Source organism: Gossypium arboreum, chromosome 8 (assembly GCF_025698485.1).
Source record: "Gossypium arboreum isolate Shixiya-1 chromosome 8, ASM2569848v2, whole genome shotgun sequence".
In the NCBI taxonomy this organism is placed as follows: domain Eukaryota; kingdom Viridiplantae; phylum Streptophyta; class Magnoliopsida; order Malvales; family Malvaceae; genus Gossypium; species Gossypium arboreum.
In genome coordinates, this window is record NC_069077.1 from 85,770,116 (window position 1) to 85,792,550 (window position 22,435).

General features: G+C 37.2%; 1 non-coding gene across 1 annotated transcript; it reads right to left on the bottom strand.

The window, feature by feature from the left end:
• Nucleotides 1-21,919: 21,919 nt before the first annotated feature.
• Nucleotides 21,920-22,025, bottom strand: LOC128280185 (small nucleolar RNA R71). The gene has a single exon (XR_008270365.1). It is a non-coding gene; the product is annotated as a small nucleolar RNA R71 (small nucleolar RNA).
• Between the last annotated feature and the right edge of the window lie 410 nt (nucleotides 22,026-22,435).

Genomic DNA, 22,435 nt, shown 5'->3' on the forward strand with positions numbered 1-22,435 from the left:
GGAATACTAACTAAGGTGTTGAGTTCGATTCATGATTTTGTACATATGCGACTTTGATGCCTAATGAGTAGATATTTATATATTGGCTAGGCATCTTGAATTCCTCTTCCGATGCTCAAATGATAAAACCAATTTATTTGTTAAATTTAGCCCAAGAAGCTAGAGGTGGAGAATCAAGCAAAGGCAAAGGAAAGATAATCGAGTAGTCGATTGGAAATCGTTTCATCAATATAAGGTAAGTCATAAAGCATATATTTGGCATTGATTTAAATGATCATAATATATATATATGCAATTGTGTTTAATGAATTGATGTGTAAGTGGAAATGTATGTGTATGGAATGATGCCATTGTTGAATGTATAAAGGTAGTAAAATGCATAACGTATTGGTCTTGGCACTAAGTGTGCGGGTATAAATGGACACGGTGACAAGATTGGCACTAAGTGTCTTGGATTTAAAATTTGTACAGCACTAAGTGTGCGAATTTGATTATATAGCACTATGTGTGCGAGCTGATTATATAGCACTAAGTGTGCGGACTTATTATATGCTTTTGCATCACTATTGGCACTGAGTGTGCGATATTATCGAGTTGATCACGGACAGCGGATCGGGTAAGTACCTCGAGCTCATGATGAATAGAAAATACGTCCATGCTTGGGGTTGAATTGGTAAGCCTTAAATCTATGTGATGATTGAAATCGTATGGTTGTGCTGGAAAATGAGTTAATGTGTAAAAATGCTTGATTATCTTGTTGTGTAGAATATGAAATGTGGATGTATGACTTGGTGCGAGATTGGACCGAAAGGTCCGAGGTATTATGGTATAGATTCGATATGGATGAGTACCTAGCCTCGTTCTTTGTACATGTTGTAGTGACTTTATTAGTGGATTGATAAATGCTTATGACTTACTGAGTTGTAAACTCACTCAGTGTTTTCTTGTCACCCATTTTAGGTCTTTGGGACTCGTCTTGTTGTGTGCTCGGAACCGTCGTTGAAGTCATCACACCGGCTGAAATCTTGTGGTATTACTTTTTTTTGTTGTTGAAGAACATTTGGCATGTATAGGCTATTATATTTTGTCGAATTGTGGGTTGTAAACTTTAAGCCATGTGAAAATGGCCTATGTGGTCGTCGAGTGGGATGCTAGAACCTATAGCCACGAGTCTTAGAAACTCTAATTTTGATAAGGTGGCCACAATTTGTGTCATGTATGATGGATGATTAAGGCCAAGGAAAGATTCATGAAATTGGCATAGTCTACTGCAGTAACTGTCGCGGACAGCAGCAGTGAGATGAGATTGAAAAATCACTAAAAATAGTATAAGTAGAATTAAATAGTGAGTAAATTATGGAACTGATCCTTGATGAATCTATTTTTATATGGACAAAACGAAACGACCATATGAGCAGTATACTGGGAGATATTAAAGTTCTCGTGAGACAGGGCCAGAACGATTTCTGGGTCCCCTGTCGTGACTTTGAAAATTTACCATAAATTATCCAGAAAGAATTAGGAGTCATGCCTTATATGTACAGATTCCATTTTGAGTCTAGTTTCATTAGAAACAAACGGCACCAGTATTAAAGCCCTGTACAGAAAGATATTCAAGTTGTAACGCGCGGAGGTCAGAGCAGTCGATCCCTGTAACATGGGTGACTTTAACTAATAAACTGTACCAATTGGCCCGACCAAAATTCTAGAAATAAATCCATGGATGGGTATATGAGTCTAAATTCAGGAAAATTTACGAAACCAGTTTCCGAGTTTTGAAACTCGAGATATGATTTTTAAGGCGACGGGACGCAGTTTTCCAGCCTGACTGGTAATGTCAAATTGGTTGGTATCTTGAGAGGGTTTGGCCGTTAACCCTCGTGTCCGACACCGGCGTCGCCACGAGTTAGGGTGTTACAATTTTATTGGTATCAGAGCTATGGTTTAGTCGGTTCTAGGACTACCATAGCGTGTGAGTCTAGCTATACATGCCAAATTGTTAGTGCTGAATAATGTGATGACTTGACGGTTGAAATTTTTATTTTAAATAGCAATGGAACCCGGATAGAGACCCTTGGCGGATGACGTTGAAGGTGTAGCGGCTGCTCCGCACAAGGGACACCGCCTGTTGAGCCTCGATCATCCGCGAATAATCAAAATGAAGGCGAAACAAGCCTTCTTCACCATGATGAATGAGTGGGTCGCGCAATATGCCCGAACCGACCGGCTGTCCAACCATTTCGAATTTAAATACTCCACCCCAAGAGCCCGTAATGCCATCGATTCTCGATCCTGTGAGGCTGAGTAAACCACCGTGGACTTGATTAGGAAGCGTGGGGCGAGGAGTTTAAGGCCATAGTTACCGAAGCGATGCCGAAAGGGCCGAAGTTCGCTTGATAACACCATTAGAGTGTTTGATGAATTGTCATGCACACCGATGAATGTCTTAAGTGTGCTATATCTTTGTTCGAGACTCACCTACTATTGGTGGAGGACCTTGATTTCCATAGTCCCAAAGGAACAAGTTACTTGGGATTTCTTTCAAACGAATTTGAAAGAAATATATTAGTCAACGGTTCATTGATCGAAGCGTAAGGAGTTCTTGGAACTCAAGCAAGGCCGTATGATCAGATCTCGAATCGAACATGAGTTCGTAAGACTTAATCGGTAGGCTCGGGGTGTGTGGCTGATGAGGTTGCGATGTGCAAAAGATTTGAAGAAGGATTGAATGAAGAGTTAAAGTTACTAGTGGGAATTTTGGAGATAAAGGAGTTCGTGACACTAGTCTAACGAGCACGCAAGGCGGAAGAACTTGGGAAGGAGAAGAAGAAGGCTGAATTTGAAGCAAGAGATTACCGTAAAAGATCGACGAGTAAAGCTCCGTTCTCGGCTGTAGAGAGGTTCGGGAGGACACCAAGAAGTCGAGGACATTGCGGGAATTTCAGAGAGCCCGACCATTGACGGACTCCGAGCTACTTGAGTAGCTAGTGTGGGCAATAATCGTCAAGAGAGACACGAATGCCCCCAATGTGGAAGACGACACCTAGGTGAATGTTGGGGTAAGTCATTAATAGGGCTGTTATGGATGCGGTTCGAAGGACCACTTCATTAGAGATTGCACGGAGCTAGATGAGAGGAATAAGGCGCAAGGTGCAAGACCTAGTGGAACGACGGTGGAGGTAGGCCCCAGAATCTGTTTTCCGGCCGATCGATGCTTCTACCATTTCATGAATTCGATGTTATTCTTGGTATGGATTGGTGACCGTACATGATGCGGTGGTGGATCGCAAAAGGAAAACCATTAATTTGAGGAGTGCAAATAATGAGGTAGTCCGAGTCGAGTCTCTTGATTTAAAGGAGTGCCGCAATAATATCTTCTATGACCGTCGAAGATATGTGAAAAGGGTGTGAAACATACCTTGCGTATGTGTTTGGAAGTAAAGAGACGGAAAGGAAACTCGAATCGGTACCAGTGGTTTGTGAGTATTCGGATGTTTTTCCGAGGAGTTCTGGGATTGCCACCGGTTCGAGAAGTGGAATTCGCATCGGTTGTACCGGTACTACGCCGATTTCAATAGCCCCGTATCGTATGGCATTAACGGAATTAAAGGAATTGAAGGTTCAATTGCAAGAATTGACGGATAGAGGTTTCGCTCGTCGAGTTTTTCTCCATGGGGCTTTTGTATTGTTTGTGAAGAAGAAGGACGGAACCATGAGGTTGTGCATCGACTATCGTCAACTCAATAAAGTGACGATAAAGAATAAATATCCATTGCCACGAATTGACGATTTGTTTGATCAATTAAAGGGAGCCTCGGTGTTTTCAAAGATAGATTTGAGGTCGGGTACTATCGGTTGAGGGTCCGAGAATCGGACATACCCAAAACCGCTTTTAGAGCGAGGTATGGTCACTACTGAATTCTTGGTGATGCCGTTTGGGCTCACTAATGCCCTACGGTGTTTATGGATTTAATGAATAGAATTTTCAGGCCATACTTGGATCGGTTCGTAGTTGTATTTATCGATGACATTTTGGTCTATTCGAGAGATGAAACCGAGCATCTTGAACACCGAGGCTAGTGTTGCAAATCTTACGAGATAAGCGATTATCATAAAGTTCATAAATGTGAATTTTGGTTGAGAAAGGTTAGCTTTTGGGGCGCGTGGTGTCCGCATCGAATATCGGTGGACCCGAACAAAATTCGCCATAGTCGATTGGAGACCACCAAGGAATGTTACCGAAGTTAGGAGCTTTTGGGGCTTGCGGTTATTACCGACGATTTGTAAAGGTTTCTCGACGATAGCCACGCCAATGACGAAGCTACTCCAAAAGGATGTTAAGTTCGAATGGACGGAGAAATGTCAGAAAAGTTTCGATCAACTGAAAGCTTATTTGAGTGAAGCCCCAATTCTAGTGCAACCCGAATCGGGCAAAGAGTTTGTCATTTATAGTGACGCATCCCTACTTGGGTTGGGTTGCGTATTGATGCAAGAAAGGCGAGTTGTGGCCTATGCGTCGAGACAATTAAAGCCACATGAGAAAAATTATCCGACCCATGATCTCGAATTGGCTGCCATCGTATTCGCCTTAAAGATATGGCGACATTACTTATTTGGTGAGAAGTGCCATGTGTATTCGGATCACAAAAGTCTCAAATATTTGATGACTCAAAGAGACTTAAATCTGCGACAAAGACGATGGCTCGAGTTGTTAAAAGATTACGAACTCGTTATTGATTATCACCGGAAAGGCCAATGTGGTTGCGGATGCCTTAAGTCGAAATCACTGCTTGTTTTTCTGACGATGAATGTACACTTGTCTATTCTACCCGACAATGTGTTAGTAGCGAATTGAAGGCCAAACCATTGTTGGCTCATCAAATTCGGGAAGCTCGTAAAGTTGATGAGGAGTTGCTTGCAAAGCGAATTTGAGTGTGTTACGAGCAAGGAATCGAGTTTCAAATTGATGATGACGATTGTTTAAGGTTTAGAAGTCGTCGTGTGTTCCAAAGAATTGAACTTATTTCGATGATTCTAAATGAAGCCCATTGTAGTCGAATGTCAATCCACCGGGTAGTACTAAAATGTACAATGACCAAACGCCAATTTTGGTGGCCGGTATGAAACGAGACATTTCGAATTTGTTTCAAGGTGTCGATATGTCAACAAGTGAAAGCGGAACATCAAGTGCCATCGGGATTACTTCACCGATCATGATACCCGAATGGAAATGGGATCGAGTCACAATGGACTTTGTATCCGGACCGCCATTGTCGATGAGTAAGAAGGATGCGATTTGGGTCGTTGTCGATAGACTAACTAAGTCGGCTCACTTTATCCCCGTCGTCACGGATTTTCAATGGACAAATTAGCGGAATTGTACGTTTCTCGTTGTGAGATTACACGGGTGCCTATTTCTATCGTGTCGGATAGAGACCCAAGATTCACGTCGCGATTTTGGAAGAAATTGCAAGATGCTTTGGGTACCAAGCTGCATTTTAGCACCGCTTTTCATCCCCAAACCGATGGTCAATCCGAGCGGATAATTCAAATACTCGAGGATATGTTGAGATGTTGCATCCTTGAGTTTAGTGGTTCATGGGAACGGTATTTACCTTTGATTGAATTCGCCTACAACAATAGCTTTCAATCAAGCATTAAGATGGCGCCTTACGAGGCTTTATACGGTCGTAAATGCCGTACCCATTATTCGGGTGAACTTAGTGAAGGTAAATTCTTGAGGTTGATTTGGTTAAGGATGCCGAGCAAAAGTTCGAGTAATTCGTGAAAGTTTGAAAGCTGCTTCGGATCGCCAAAAGTCGTATGCGGATTTGAAAAGAAAAGATATTGAATATCAGGTTGGAGACAAGGTCTTTCTCAAAGTTTCACCTTGGAAGAAGGTGCTTAGATTTGGTCGTAAGGGCAAATTGAGTCCGAGGTTTATCGGGCCATATGAAGTATCCGAACGAGTTGGGCGATCGCATATCGATTAATTTTGCCCCCGAGCTCGAAAGGATTCTAGCGTTTTCATGTCTCGATGCTTGACGATATAGGTCGATCCATCGCGCGTAATTGCTCCATCCGAGATTGAGATTCACCTAATTTGAGCTATGAAGAGGAACCGGTTCGCATTATGATGCGTGAAGTAAAAGAGTTACGCAATAAGAAAATCCCGTTAGTGAAGGTGTTGTGGCATAAACACGAATTGAAGAAGCCACTTGGGAACTTGAGGACTCTATGAAAGAGCGATACCGAGCCTATTTACCGGTAAGATTTTGGGGACGAAAATTTCTTAAGTGGGGAGAGTTGTGACATCCCAAAATTGACCCTAGTCGGGATGTGGTTTCGGGACCACAAAAGCGAGGCATAAAAATAATTTATAATTTATTTTGATGCCTATAATATGTGTTAATTCATGTGTGACATTTTGATGTTTCGATTTAGAGTTATAAATGTGAATTTCACTAGAAAGGGCCTAGTAGTAAACATTGAAAGTATGATGGGGAAATGTGGGATGACTAGTTTATAATGCATGCAAAAATAAGGGATTTGCATGTCAAATTCCCCCTAACATGAAGTGGCCGGCCATGACAAGGAATCATGGGCTAAACATGTCATGAAACATGTTTTGTTGGTGCACTAGGAGAAACAATAAACAAATGAGTATGGGTAATAAAGAAAGAAAAAAAAATGTGTGTGTGTGAGTGAAACCCCCCCTTGCAGTGCATTGTGGAAGAGAAAAGAAAATTTTGTTCATCCATTTTCTCTTCTTTGGCCGAAAATACTAAGGAAAAAGGGAGGATTTTTGCTTCATGCTTGGTTTAGAAGAGAACTAGAAGGAGATTTGGCTATACTTGCATCAAGATTAAGGTATGTTTGAGGTTGTGTCATGAGATTCATGCTTGTTTTGGTTGCTAACTTGATGTGCATGTTAGCCATGGTTCAAATCCTTGTTATGCCATGGAAATGGTATTTGGCCAAGGTGGATTTTGTGTTAATGCCATTGCATGTTAAATATGAAGCTTGTTAATGGTGTATGTGTTGGGGATTGATGGCTCTTGGACTTTCTTTTTAGTATTTTTGAGTGAGACATTAAGTTCTTTGCTTAATCATGACCAAAATGATGGTGTTGTGATGTATTCGGTCATGGTATATCCACAAGTATGATTCATGCATGTTGCATGGTAGGTAAGATTTGAGCTTTGAATATGTGTTTGCACATGATGAATTGGTATGACATATATACTATTTCAAGGTATATATTTGCTTGGGATGATGTTTTCGGTTATGTAGTACATGAGAGATGTGTATTGAGCTACAATATGTAATCGTTAGTTAGTAAAATGCATGCTGTTTTGTGTGGTATTAAGTGCATAATCGGCCTCAACATGGGCATGCATATTCGGCCACATGAGGGGAAATTGGTGTGCATGCATTCGGTTAGAGGCAAGCATATTGATGCCTATTCTTGGCTTAGAAAATTCGCTAAGAGGAATACTAACTAAGGTGTTGAGTTCGATTCATGATTTTGTACATATGCGACTTTGATGCCTAATGAGTAGATATTTATATATTGGCTAGGCATCTTGAATTCCTCTTCCGATGCTCAAATGATAAAACCAATTTATTTGTTAAATTTAGCCCAAGAAGCTAGAGGTGGAGAATCAAGCAAAGGCAAAGGAAAGATAATCGAGTAGTCGATTGGAAATCGTTTCATCAATATAAGGTAAGTCATAAAGCATATATTTGGCATTGATTTAAATGATCATAATATATATATATGCAATTGTGTTTAATGAATTGATGTGTAAGTGGAAATGTATGTGTATGGAATGATGCCATTGTTGAATGTATAAAGGTAGTAAAATGCATAACGTATTGGTCTTGGCACTAAGTGTGCGGGTATAAATGGACACGGTGACAAGATTGGCACTAAGTGTCGGATTTAAAATTTGTACAGCACTAAGTGTGCGAATTTGATTATATAGCACTATGTGTGCGAGCTGATTATATAGCACTAAGTGTGCGGACTTATTATATGCTTTTGCATCACTATTGGCACTGAGTGTGCGATATTATCGAGTTGATCACGGACAGCGGATCGGGTAAGTACCTCGAGCTCATGATGAATAGAAAATACGTCCATGCTTGGGGTTGAATTGGTAAGCCTTAAATCTATGTGATGATTGAAATCGTATGGTTGTGCTGGAAAATGAGTTAATGTGTAAAAATGCTTGATTATCTTGTTGTGTAGAATATGAAATGTGGATGTATGACTTGATGCGAGATTGGACCGAAAGGTCCGAGGTATTATGGTATAGATTCGATATGGATGAGTACCTAGCCTCGTTTTTTGTACATGTTGTAGTGACTTTATTAGTGGATTGATAAATGCTTATGACTTACTGAGTTGTAAACTCACTCAGTGTTTTCTTGTCACCCATTTTAGGTCACTGGGACTCGTCTTGTTGTGTGCTCGGAACCGTCGTTGAAGTCATCACACCGCTGAAATCTTGTGGTATTACTTTTTTTGTTGTTGAAGAACATTTGGCATGTATAGGCTATTATATTTTGTCGAATTGTGGGTTGTAAACTTTAAGCCATGTGAAAATGGCCTATGTGGTCGTCGAGTGGGATGCTAGAACCTATAGCCACGAGTCTTAGAAACTCTAATTTTGATAAGGTGGCCACAATTTGTGTCATGTATGATGGATGATTAAGGCCAAGGAAAGATTCATGAAATTGGCATAGTCTACTGCAGTAACTGTCGCGGACAGCAGCAGTGAGATGAGATTGAAAAATCACTAAAAATAGTATAAGTAGAATTAAATAGTGAGTAAATTATGGAACTGATCCTTGATGAATCTATTTTTATATGGACAAAACGAAACGACCATATGAGCAGTATACTGGGAGATATTAAAGTTCTCGTGAGACAGGGCCAGAACGATTTCTGGGTCCCCTGTCGTGACTTTGAAAATTTACCATAAATTATCCAGAAAGAATTAGGAGTCATGCCTTATATGTACAGATTCCATTTTGAGTCTAGTTTCATTAGAAACAAACGGCACCAGTATTAAAGCCCTGTACAGAAAGATATTCAAGTTGTAACGCGCGGAGGTCAGAGCAGTCGATCCCTGTAACATGGGTGACTTTAACTAATAAACTGTACCAATTGGCCCGACCAAAAATTCTAGAAATAAATCCATGGATGGGTATATGAGTCTAAATTCAGGGAAAATTTACGAAACCAGTTTCCGAGTTTTGAAACTCGAGATATGATTTTTAAGGCGACGGGGACGCAGTTTTCCAGCCTGACTGGTAATGTCAAATTGGTTGGTATCTTGAGAGGGTTTGGCCGTTAACCCCTCGTGTCCGACACCGGCGTCGGCCACGAGTTAGGGGTGTTACAACGGCAGGGCCTTGGCAACGAATGTGTAAGACTATAGTTGGACTATTGCATCAAAAAATCAAAGTATTGTATCATAAGCATTTGTAAGCTCAAAGTGATTTGGCAAGGGAGTTGGTGATAAATAGATATGTATCGGTATAGGTATGTACTAAAAACTATACATGTAACGAGATAGAAGAAGTTGAGGTTTTATGAGTTATGATATGGTTAAACTTTATGTTAGCTTATTGATTGAAGCTTTAAATGTTCATTATGTTATCCATTTTGAAATGTTAATGAATGTTGTGATTATTTCATGTTTACATATGAGCTTACTAAGCTTTATAGCTTACTTTGTTTAATGTTCAATGTTTTATAGTTTTATGAAGCTATACTCGGATCTGTGGATCGTTAGAGACTTCATCGCACAATCAGACATATATTTGGTACTTTTGAGTTATGTAAATATGGTATATGGCATGTATAGGCTTGTGTCATTTTGGTACATTTGAGGGACATGTATTTAGCCATTCGAGTTGGCATAGGATGATGAACTTGATGATGTTTATATATGTGCAAATGGTTCTATTTTGAGTTGGCAAATTGACTTATATTGTGTCATTGAAGTTGATAATTTGGGAAGTTAAATGCTTGTGAATTGGTGCTTGATAATGTATCTTTGGAATGGTTTAACTAAATGAAATATATATATGTGAATTATGTATAGTAAGGCAAGTTGAATTAATAGGTATTTGAATAGGTAAATGGCATTGAATTGAGTATTGAATTGGTTAAAATGGATATAGTATGATTGTGTATTGGTTGATGACTTTTGGCTGCATATTTATGTCTTAAAATGGTACCAATTAATCTTGTATAGGTATGTGCAAAATGGGTGGCAAAATAGCTTGGTAAATGGCCTATTTTTGTCCACATGGGTAGAGACATGGGCGTTTGTCTTAGCTGTGTGTGACACATGGTCATGTTGCACGGCCATGTGTCCCCTGGTGTTGAAATTGAATTGAAATCAGTATACTCCACATAGTCTCACACACGACCGTCTATAACACCCCTTACCCGTATCCAAGGCAGAAACAGGGCACGAGGCATTACCAGACTTAACCATACACATAGACGAAAATCGAGCCATAAAATTTAATTTAATTCAAAACTTTTCGAACACTTGCATAGACTCATATTTAAAGACATATAAAGTGGCATAAATGAGCACTTACACATCCATAATCATGCAATAACATGTCATTCACTTTAAACATATTTGCTTACCATCCTGTATATAATATACATTCTTACATTAACTAGAACTAGACATGCTAAATCTTATTCTCATTTTATACCTTCATAATGTAGTTACCAATTTGTCCATTAAACATCCATATTCAAGGCAACATTACTCATTTCCATTTAATTCATGATCCACTGGCCTGCATTTAACTTACCTGATGTATTACCAATCATGCATAACAAACAAAGCTAACTATATAATCACATCAAAACATAGGACATGGCATGATTAATTAAACTTATAAACCATAATGGATAAGGACCACATCTCATGATCATATACGATAACTCAATGCAGACTAATACGTGTGGTCAAAGTCATAATAATAATACATATCACAAACCAACTTCCTATACATGTCACTCACTTGATATTTCTAATATTTGAATTAATTCTCCCAAAAATGATAGTTTGATAGTGTGATTTTGCCTCTAACAATCTCCAACACCGAGCCGACCTGCCAATACTAAATAAATGGAGAGGCTGGGTAAGCTTTACACTTAGAAAGTCCATATGAAATTAATAAGCAATTACTAACATGTTTTTCAAGATAAAACACATGTTCAGGTTAATTGTACAATTACACATGTTCAGGTTAAGCTATTTTATCGAGTTACAGTTACTAAATCATTCATATCTAGAGCTACAAAACTCCAAATTTAGTTTCGTTAATTTTCCTTGAAACTAGACTTATATAAATTTCTCGCATAAAATTTACAGAAATTTTGGTTAATCAAATTAGTACAGTTTATTCATTAAAGTTTCCTCTGTTTTGCTGTCCAACAGTTCTGACCTCTCTTCACTAAAAATTATTTATCTCATATTTTGGGACTCAGATGATGTTCCCATTCATTCCTCCTAAAATTATACTCATTTGTGATTCTATTCATATAAATTATAACTCATAATTATTTGTTTACAATTTTTAACGATTTTTCAAAGTCAAAACAGGGGATCTCGAATTCATTCTGACACTATCTCACAAAAATTAGAATATCACATAATATAGAACTCTTTTGCTCCCCCTGTTTCTTTTATATGAAAATAGGCTCATTAATATTTAATTCCATGAATTTTTTTAATTTAATTCAACTTACACAATTTTTGGTGAATTTTCAAAGTCACGTAACTGCTGCTGTCCAATACTGTTTTACTACTAAAATTCACTCTTACATAATTTCACTTAATCCATTTTGTCTTATCGAAGTTCACTCAAATATCGAGCACATTGCTCATAATTTTCATAAAAATATACCTGCACTTATTCATCATATAATCATGTTCACATGTATTTTTACTTAATCGATTTTCCCGTTGAACTCTTCGGAATAATAACTGATACTCAGTTGCCTGCACATATTTTCACACTTGTAGAAAAGGCTATCTGGTACGCATAGTATCCTGCACTTAATACTACACATGCAACCAATTATCAGGTACATGTAGTAGCCTGCACTTAGTATTACACATGCGACCAATTATCCAGTACACGTAGTAGCCTGCACTTAGTACTACACACGTGATCAAAGTTATCGGGTACGCATAGGAGCCTGCACTTAGTACTACACATGCGACCAATTATTCGGTACACGTAGTAGCTTGCACTTAGTACTACACACGTGACCTCACAATAGATCATTCGTATCGTTTCTATTCCGAAGGCTCAATCGGGAAATTCCTCACTTTCCAACATGTTACAAATTTATTCATAGTCCTTTTTCAATTCGCAATTTACAACAAATAATCATTCTATAGGCAGCCACATTTCATATGATAACAAAATATAATAAAATAAAAAGAATAGATAAATTATTTACGTACAAACTTGTCAAAATCTCATCAGGTACAACCCATGTAATAGTAATTTAACATTCAATTCATGTAACAATAATTTGCCATTCAATTTCACATGACACAACAAGCATCACATTTTCCATATTATACACACCATCCATCAACTTCTCCTAAACATATTAAATCATACAATTTAGGTCATAACAATAGAAAATTACAATTCAAGTACGGTATTGCATTATTATTAACACACGAACTTACCTCGTATACGAAAATGACCATTTTTAACATTTTGTCCAAAACTTGGTATTTTACCGATTTTAGCCCAAATTTCAATTTTCCTTGCTCTATCATTACAAATATAGCCTAATTAGGACTCACATTATTCAAATTGTCCCAAAAATCATTTGAAAAAATTACAATTTTGCCCCTAAACTTTGTCAAAATTACATTTTTGCCCCAAGGCTTGTAAATTAAACTTCATCCTATTTTCTTATGTTTTATGACATGCTGATCATTTTTCTCTTCTATAGCAACATCAAATTCACACTCTAACCTGTACTTATGAACATTAGGTATTTTTATCAATTATGTCGTTTTACTCGTTTTCACGTAAAATCGCTTAGTAAAAGTTGTTTAACACAATTTTAAGCTTCATATTCTACCATAAAATATCAAAATAAACACATTTCACCTATGGGTATTTTTCCAAATATAAACCCTAGGTTAAATTATTGCTAGAATAAGCTTAACCAAGTTACCGAGATTTCAAAAATGTAAAGAACGTTAAAAACGGGGCTAAGGAGCACTTACAATCGAGCTTGGGAGTTTGAACAAACCTTAATTATGGCTGCTGCTGGTTGAAATGGTTGAATGAAGAAGATGATATCTAATTTGGCTTATTTCCCTTTTTAATTCTTTTAAGTATTAGTTTACCAAAATACCCCTAATTTAAAAATATTTTATTACACCCATTTCATGTCTATTTTTGTCCAGCAATTAACCAATGGACTAATTACCATTTAAGGACCCTCAATTTAAAATTTCATAACAATTGGACACCTCTAGTACGTAGAACTCAACTTTTGCACTTTTTTACGATTTAGTCCTTTTGACTAAATTAAGTGCCCGAATGTCAAAATTTTCGAACGAAATTTTCATGAAATTATTCAGTGAAATTGTAGACCATAAAAATATAATAAAAAATAAAATTTTCATCGTCGGATTTGTGGTCCCGAAACCACTGTTCCGACTAGGCCCAAAATTAGGGTGTTATAAAGTCAATATACCCCCTAATTGGCACACGGCCTAGCACACGGGCGTGTGACTTGGCCGTGTTGCATAAGTCAGTATACTCTCCAATTTTCACATGGCCAGGCACACGATCGTGTCCTCGGCCGTGTGATACAAGTCAGTATGTATGCCCTATTTCCACACGGCCTGAGACACTGGCGTGTCTAGAGTCGTGTGAAGCACACGGCCTGTTCACACGGGCGTGTGACCCCGTATGACTAAATTTTTTCTAAGTATTCAAAAATTTTCATATGTTATTAGTTTAGTCCTGAACTACTTCTAAAGCATGTTTAAGGTTTTGTAAGCCCTTATAAGGGACAATGTGATTGTATTGAATGATTAATGAGAATTAATGATTTATGTTTGATAAATATATGCTATATGTTGTGAATTGATCGATAATACCTTGTAACCCTACTCCGGCGACAGATATGGGTTTGGGATCTTACATAATAACCCAATACACCATTTCGTTCGGTGTAGTCTTAGCATCGTCCCTCCTGGCACACACTCTCATTTAGCCTAAAACATAAAGTGTAACTCCTATAAATTCATAAGAACTCTGTGAAAAATAATCTCTTGTACCTTAGTCGTCGTTTCCATAATGTTCCAGATAGTTCATCACTGTTAGCTTCTCTTCTTTCATCATCCTCACAATGAGTGTCACATACATTGTAAAAAATTTTCATTCCTTCTATCTGTTATATCCTAGTCTGAATCCATCATATATTAATAACTTCATTTTCTCAGGAATCTCCTTCAACTTATCTTGGTCATGGATCCTTACCTGTATTCTTTGTAAACCATTGCTCAAAATTGTTTTTCATACCTAGCGTTATCTTCTACTACTCTTTCTATTATTATTTACAGACAAATGCCATTCTTCAATTTATCAAACGCAACCATTATTTAGTTTTGTTCTTTCAAATGAAAGCTCATCCATATCATTATTTCTTCAAACTATCATCTTCAATTGTTTCTTAAATTTACTTGGTCCTTACCTTGAAATAATCAAACACTCTAGCTTATTCTAGTCTTTCTGTTCATGATTAAAGGTCATGTGGGATACGCCACATCGCTTCATACGGAGTCCGTCACAAAAGCTAATCTTTCATAGTTCGCCACAAAGGATTATTCTTTCGTAATTTTCCACAAAGGATTATTATTTTATAATTCGCCACAAACGCTTATTCTTTCATAATTCGCCACAAAGGCTTATTCTTTAATAATTCACCACAAAGGCTTATTCTTTCATAATTCACCACAAGGCTTACTCTTTCATAATTCGCCACAAAGGCTTATTCTTTATTATCATGTTTATGACATGGATTTGCCTAAACTCACAATACATGAGGTTTGCCCATCATTGTCTTGGGACACGTAGAGAACCCCCTTGGGTAATCACCATCCTTTAATTCCTTTCAGATGGTGCCATGGACATGGACTTTTCCTTCAGAGTTCATATTTAGAATCTTGATGGACCCCATTTAGACAACTTTGCAGAGAATAGACATAGACTCTTCATGCATCGAAACAAACTAAGCATAATCATCTAGATCTACTAATATCCAACCAACATAACAGACATCTTATATTATACAGTCCAGACATTTAGATACAACCATAATTCACTCTACATTACTCATAAATCATCCATATCATACTACATCCTTCAAGATCCCATTCAATCAATATGCCATAGATATCATGGTATGAACAATACCTATGCAAGAGTCAGTATCAAGACTCACCTGACCACCTTAAATAGTATCTTGAACTCTAGATTCAACTTCCAACAAGTAACTACAGCCACAACTGCATATAAAACATAGAAACACCATTAAAACTTATTCAAATAATATATATCATCATCTCAACCATGGATGATCCCCATGCAAAGCTATATTTCTTCATTTTACTATTCAATCACATAAAACAAACTTACTTTTTTAGAGGTAACATGTAAGACTATAATGCTTATCTAGGATATGAAACAACCTTCTGAATGAACTCAAATACATAGTTTTAGCTTAAGAAGAGAGAAGTATACTCACCTTCAAGGAAATCACAACAATATATTTATTTTCTTAAATGGAATAAAGAAAAGAGGAAACTCTTCTTTTTCTTAAGTCCATATCATAATACATGTTTATGACCTATGTTCTCATAGTGGAACCTGACATGTGTCACATCTTTATTGAATGGTCTTTTCCAAGGGTTTATAACTTTTGAGAAACCTAATTGAGTACCCTAATTTACATCTAGTTGGTTCCTAACCAACTTACGTTGTAACTTAACTTGCATAGTGCTACAAATAAAAGGGTGCACTACCCCTTAGGCATGAACTCTTTTCACAATACCTTTTTACTTATCTAAATCCTACTCCAACAAACTTGGAAATATGATATCAAACCACCATTATCTTACACACATATAATGGAATGCGCCCGCTTGCTTAATTACATGATTTTTGTACATATTTTATATCATTTCATGTTAATTTATTAATATGTAATTTTTCACTATGTAGGAGGACCATTAAACATGTGATTAATATGAATGAAATATGCATATGCACAAATCAGTTCATGCGGATGGCAAGACCATGCAAACTAGGTCATGAGGTTGATAATTTGACCCTGTAAAAGATGTACTAAAAGATGGACATGTCTAATTAATTATTGGACTAGGAAACCATCCAACAAGGGGTAATTAAAGCCCAATTGTAGCACAAGTATATGGTTGCCCAAAAGCAAGCATTGGGGTATTTAATTGGAGGTCTTTATAGTTGGAAAATAATCAGAAATTAGCCCAACAACTTTACTATTGAAACCGTCCACCCTATGGCTATTAATAGACTTGGTTTGAATTCAAAATGAGGAGACTAAGTCATCCCCTTTTCCATGAATTATGCCCGATCATATGTGAAAGAAAATAAAGGAGTTTAAATTTTGTTTTTAGCAAAACTACCCCTTACCTTCACCTATAAATACCATACAAATCTCACTTCTCAAAACATCCCTCAACACTTATCTCTAATTCATTCTCTCATTCATCATTCTCTCTCATTTCCCTTTTCCTTTCCCTTGCATAGCCACCATCTCCCTTTCCATCCTTTAGCCAACATAAGCTTTGCCAAAAGCATTCTTTGGCCGGCCACCTTGAAACCTTCAGCAAAAAAAGCGTCAATCAGAATAGAGGAGCACATCAGTCAGAATAGATCCAAAAGGCTGCTGAATTGAATAGAGTTTACCTTTCCTCTTGTTATTTATTTTAATTAGGTTTGCTTTAAGTTTATTGTATTTGACATCAGCTATGGTATTTTAAATCATATTTGCTAGGATGATTATATTAATTCAATATTCATGTTTAATATCTTTGGGCCTCAGTCAATCATGTTTTCAATTAATATCATGATGTATTTCATTCATATGTGATTGGGTGCATTCAGATTAGCTTAGCGATCCTAACTAGATGACAACTAGTAGACACAAAATTGAAAACTGCATGCTCAATTTAGATCCTTAAACCCGACTAAGTTAAGGTTCATAATATCTTCACTTAGCTCTATTATCTTACATAGTTTTTAGGTTTATGTGATTAAATTGTTGCAAACGTAAATGTCCCTATAACACCCTGAATTTGGGCCTAGAAGTATTGGGCCTTGAGTGTGGGTCCGTAAGGAGGTTGTATATAGGTATTTAATTATGCAATGAAGTGACATAATTAAATGTATGCTTTGGTGGTTAATGGCCCTGAGAAGTGTTAGAGAAATCTTGGGTTCAAACTTGGGCTTTATCAAAAATTTTGGTATTAAGAGAAAAAAAACCTGGATGCTTGGATGAGGGCTTTTAAATTATTGTGTTAAATAAATGACACAAGGAAGCTTGTAGTCTAGTGGTTGTGGCGTCATTAAGGTTGTATGGGAGCCTGGGTTCAAGCCTTGGCTCTTGCAATTTATTTTGGTTTTTTTAAGGGAATCTGGGCTTTGGCCTTTAGACCTTATAATTAATTGGGGATAAAATATGACACAAAAAGCCTTGTGGCTTAGTGGCAAGTAGCGTGTGGAACATCTGAGGGGAGGCATGGGTTCGAATCTCATGGCAAGCAATGAGCATTTATTTTGCTAACAGGGGGCGGCAAGAGTTGGTGTTGAATTTAAACTCTGATGTTGGAGGGATCCCACATCGGGAAGCTAACATAAGAGTGGATGCGAAGCTAGCTTTAAATAGAGGGAACCATGAGGAAAGTAAAGGTACCTTTCTTGGATGATCCCTTTCGCCGTATGGCGTGCTCGTTTAGGTTGGGCGTTGACTAAGAGTGCTCAAAGCGTGGATTAACTCCAGTCTCCTATTAGGTGTGTATTTCTCACTACTCTAGCTATAGGATGGCTACTTCGGGCTACGATGGGCCGAAAGGGGTCTTGTGGGCCCAATGGGCCTACAGGCCCAATTGGATAAGTTGTTTGATTGTGTAGTAAATATTGGACTAGGCTAGGTGAATATCATATTTGTTGCTAGATTTGGGCTAAAAGGGCCACACGAGCGTGTGGGCCCATTTGGGCTGAGAATGGGCTTTAGGGCCATTTGTATTGTTATCCATGTTTAGAATACTTTAGTTTACAAATTACAAAAATGCCCTCGACTTGTAAAATTACCAAAGTACCCTCAATTTATAGAATTATTGTTTTTCCCTTGATTTACAGAATTACTGTTTTACCCTCGATTTACAAAATTATCGTTTTACCCTCGATTGTGAAATTACTAAAATACCCCTATAAGGTAGAATTACCAAAATATCCCTAGTTTGTAAAATAACCAAAATACCACTGGTTTGTGAAATTACCGAAATACCCTCAATTTGTAAAATTACCAAAATACCCTGATTTACAAAATTACAGAAATACCCTTGACTTTCTAAAAATTATAGAAATACCATTGGTTTACAAAATTACTGAAATACGCTTGGTTTGTAGATTTACCAAAACACCCTTGCTGGATGAAATGACTAAAATACCCCTAATAGGTAAAAAGACCGTAAAGCCCCTGTAGGGTAAAGTGATCGTAATACCCCTGTATGGTAAAATGACAAATATGCCCTTATATTCCGTATGACTGATGTGCTTAGGATTTACATATATTTATATTGGATTAGTTAAGTTTGAGTGATAGGTGGTGGTTATCGTAGGTGATTGATTTTGGAAACGTTTCAACTTCAACCCATAACAGGTGTGTAATAACCCTCACAGTAGCTTAGATTAATATTCGCATAAAAGCCGAAATGCTAAAATTTCAGCATTTTGGGAACTTGTGATTTTGCCTTTGCTTAAAGATGCGATAGATACGATATGATCGGTGTTTGGATCGATGGAGCAGGTAAGAGCACAATTTTGTGCACGATGGTAAGTTGGGCCTTAATGGGCTGAAATTGGGCCCAATGGGCTTTCGGGCCCATTTGGGTAAAACTGATAGAAAATGGAAACTGGAAAGTTGCATGTTAACACAGTTAGTACTGTTGTAAAATTTGGTTAAGCAGGCTGAGTGGGCTAAATTAGCATTCGTAGGGCCCATTCGGGGTTTTGGGCCCAAAAGCCCGAATTTGATAAAGTGGGTTAAAGATCATTGTTTAAACACTCGAAAATATTGACAATTGTAATGAACAATGAAATCCCTGATATTTGGTAAAATTATGAAAATACCCTTATAATATGAAAAATGACTGTTTTGCCCTTGCGGGCAAGTGACTGACTTGGACTGTGTGGTTGACGGATATGATTGTGAATATATGTTGGTGATATGAGTGACTTGACTGTGATTGTTTGATTCAAATATGGGCATGACATTCTGCGTACATGACATATTGCATGGGATATGGGTTATATTGATGGAGGAAGTGCTAAAAGGGCTCTGCTTGGTTTACGGAAAAGGGCTCGCCTTGATTTATCGAAAGGGCTTTGCCCCAATTATTAAAATAGGCTAGGCCTCCAGTTATATGATAAAGCAGCTATGTTGCCAGTGGAGATTTTGGTTGGGTGGGTTGAGTTATTCCCCACATGGAGAGCTTGGTTGGTACGGGTGGAGAGTAGCGGATGGTGGGTCGAGTAGTCTCCCCAAATGGGCTTGCATACATTCATTGGTATTTCATGTGATATTGAAATGGGCTTGCATACATCCATTGACATTACATGTGATATTGAAATGGGCCTAAGGGCCATACCGTTTACAATAAAGGCTTGGCCCAGTATATGTCAAGACTAAATAGGGCTTTGGCCCAGATTGTACTGATACTGTGTTTTCACAGTTTGTTTGTTATTGGGATTATACACTGAATTTTCGTAAACTCACCCCGTTTCTAACTGTGTAGGTAATCCCTAAGCTTAGATGGTTTGGAGCTGCGAGGGACTCGGAGATGGCCACACTACTGTTTCTGTTTCTTTTAATTGCAATAAGTAGCCGATTTATTTCTTTATAAGTTTTATCTTACTAATATTATTATTTGGTTTTGGGTTGTAATAAGGCCATTTTAATTATTTTTCTGGGATTATTTTATTTTATACCCTATATTTTTCTGATAACAATATGAGTTAAACCTAGGGCACGTTTCCAAAATGATAATTGTTTTCAAAATAACGCAATGATACAATTAATCGGTTTATCAAAAATATCTACTTAAATGAATTCCAACTCGTTTTTCTCAAAACCTAACCTAGCACCAAAGTGTGGCAATGGTTGTGGGCATGTCTAGGATTGGATCCAATCAAGAGCTTGGTACTTAGGCAGCCTTCATGGCTCACCTCCTCTGTTTTGGATACCTACCTGGTGCACAGCTTCCATTCAGTTTATTAACTTAGCAAAGACTATCTTTTAAAACACTAAGAAGGACGTTGAAAGAGGCATGGATTTTCTTAAAAACTTCAATATGACACGTCGGATCCGACCATAACGTCTGGGATGGGTTTGGGGTGTTACAGTCCCTGTAACCTCACATAAATGCTCTGAAACCCTCAATCTAATATGATCAGTAAAATGCATATTTCACTAAGTAAAATATCCGATAGGACTTAATTTTGTTTCCAAACTCATGAAAGATCGAGTTGCCATGGAAGTATTTCTGAACATTGTTAAGCATGATAAAGTAAATTCAATTGATTAATATAATTATCCTAGCCAATTTAATGTTGATTGTTTTTGTTGCTAAAGTCATTCATTCCTACATTTAGTTAAACTGCATGTAGAATAAAATTGCATTAGGGATCACTCTTTGCATCTAGTTAATTTCACTTAGTCTAAACATCACCATTCAAATTATTGTATTTTTATACCAAATTGTGAATTTATAATTTTACAAATAATTGATTAACATACATAGTCCTTTTGGAAACAATAACTCATTTTACTTACTTATCACTTGAACGATTGTGTACACTTGCACAAACTACGTTACAAGTTTTTGGCGCCATTGTCGAGGACTGTTGCCTTTCATTGTAAAATTATTTTTCTAGTTTTATTTTCATTTAATTTCTAACTTTACTAATTTATTTTTTATTTTTTATTTTTTATTTGTGATTTATTTATCATGTGTTTATGAGCATAGATTGAATCACTGATCTATTACTTGCAGACTTAAAAATTGAACGGACATTCAAATAGAGAAGACGTGAAAGATTTGCTCAAAGACAAGTCGAGATGGACCATGGAAATCAAAATGATGATAAGGTAATGGAATCAATCATATGCACAACCCATTTCTTATTGTTGATGATTGGGAACGTGCCATAAGATAATACAATGTGCCACTCTTCAATAAATTAAATTTGGGAATTAGGAGGTCGGATATCAAGCCACCCCAATTCGAATTGAAACTAGTGATGTTTCAAATGCTCCAAACAGTGGGCCAGTTTAGTGGTATGCCCACAAAAGATCCACATCTTCACCATCGATTATTCATTGAGGTGGGTGATTCATTTAAGATAAGCGATTTGACTCAAGATACATTAAGGTTGAAGCTATTTCCGTACTCATTACAAGATAGATCACGAGCATGGTTGAATTCATTGCCACCAAGTTCAATAGCTACAAGGCAAGAATCAACAGAAAGGTTTTTGGTAAAGTATTTTCCACCGAGCAAGAATGCAAAGTTACAACATGAGATAAATACTTTTCAACAATTGGATGACGAGTCCTTATACGAGGTGTGGGAAAGATTCAAAGATTTGATTCGTAAGTGTCCTCATCATGGGGTTCTTCATTGTATTCAGTTGGAGACATTTTATAACGGTCTCAATGCACATACAAGATTAATGGTTGATGCTTTTGTGTATGGTGCGGTTTTGTGTAAGTCTTATAATGACTTACTAGATCATGAAAGGATCACTAGAAATAATTAACAATGGCAAACAAATCGAGTAGTTTTCATAAGACGAGTAGCTGAAGTGCATGACGTGGACGCACTGGCTTTACTTTCTACCCAGGCATCCTCTATGTTCTCAATGTTAAAATAGTTTACCACTAATGGTTTGAATAATTTTGCAGCTCAATCATCAAGTTAGTATGATGTTGTTTCTTGCATATACTGTAGGGATGGTCATTCTTTCAAGAATTTTCCTTTTAACCCTAAGTTTGTTTGTTATGTAAGGAATCAGTATCAAAAGA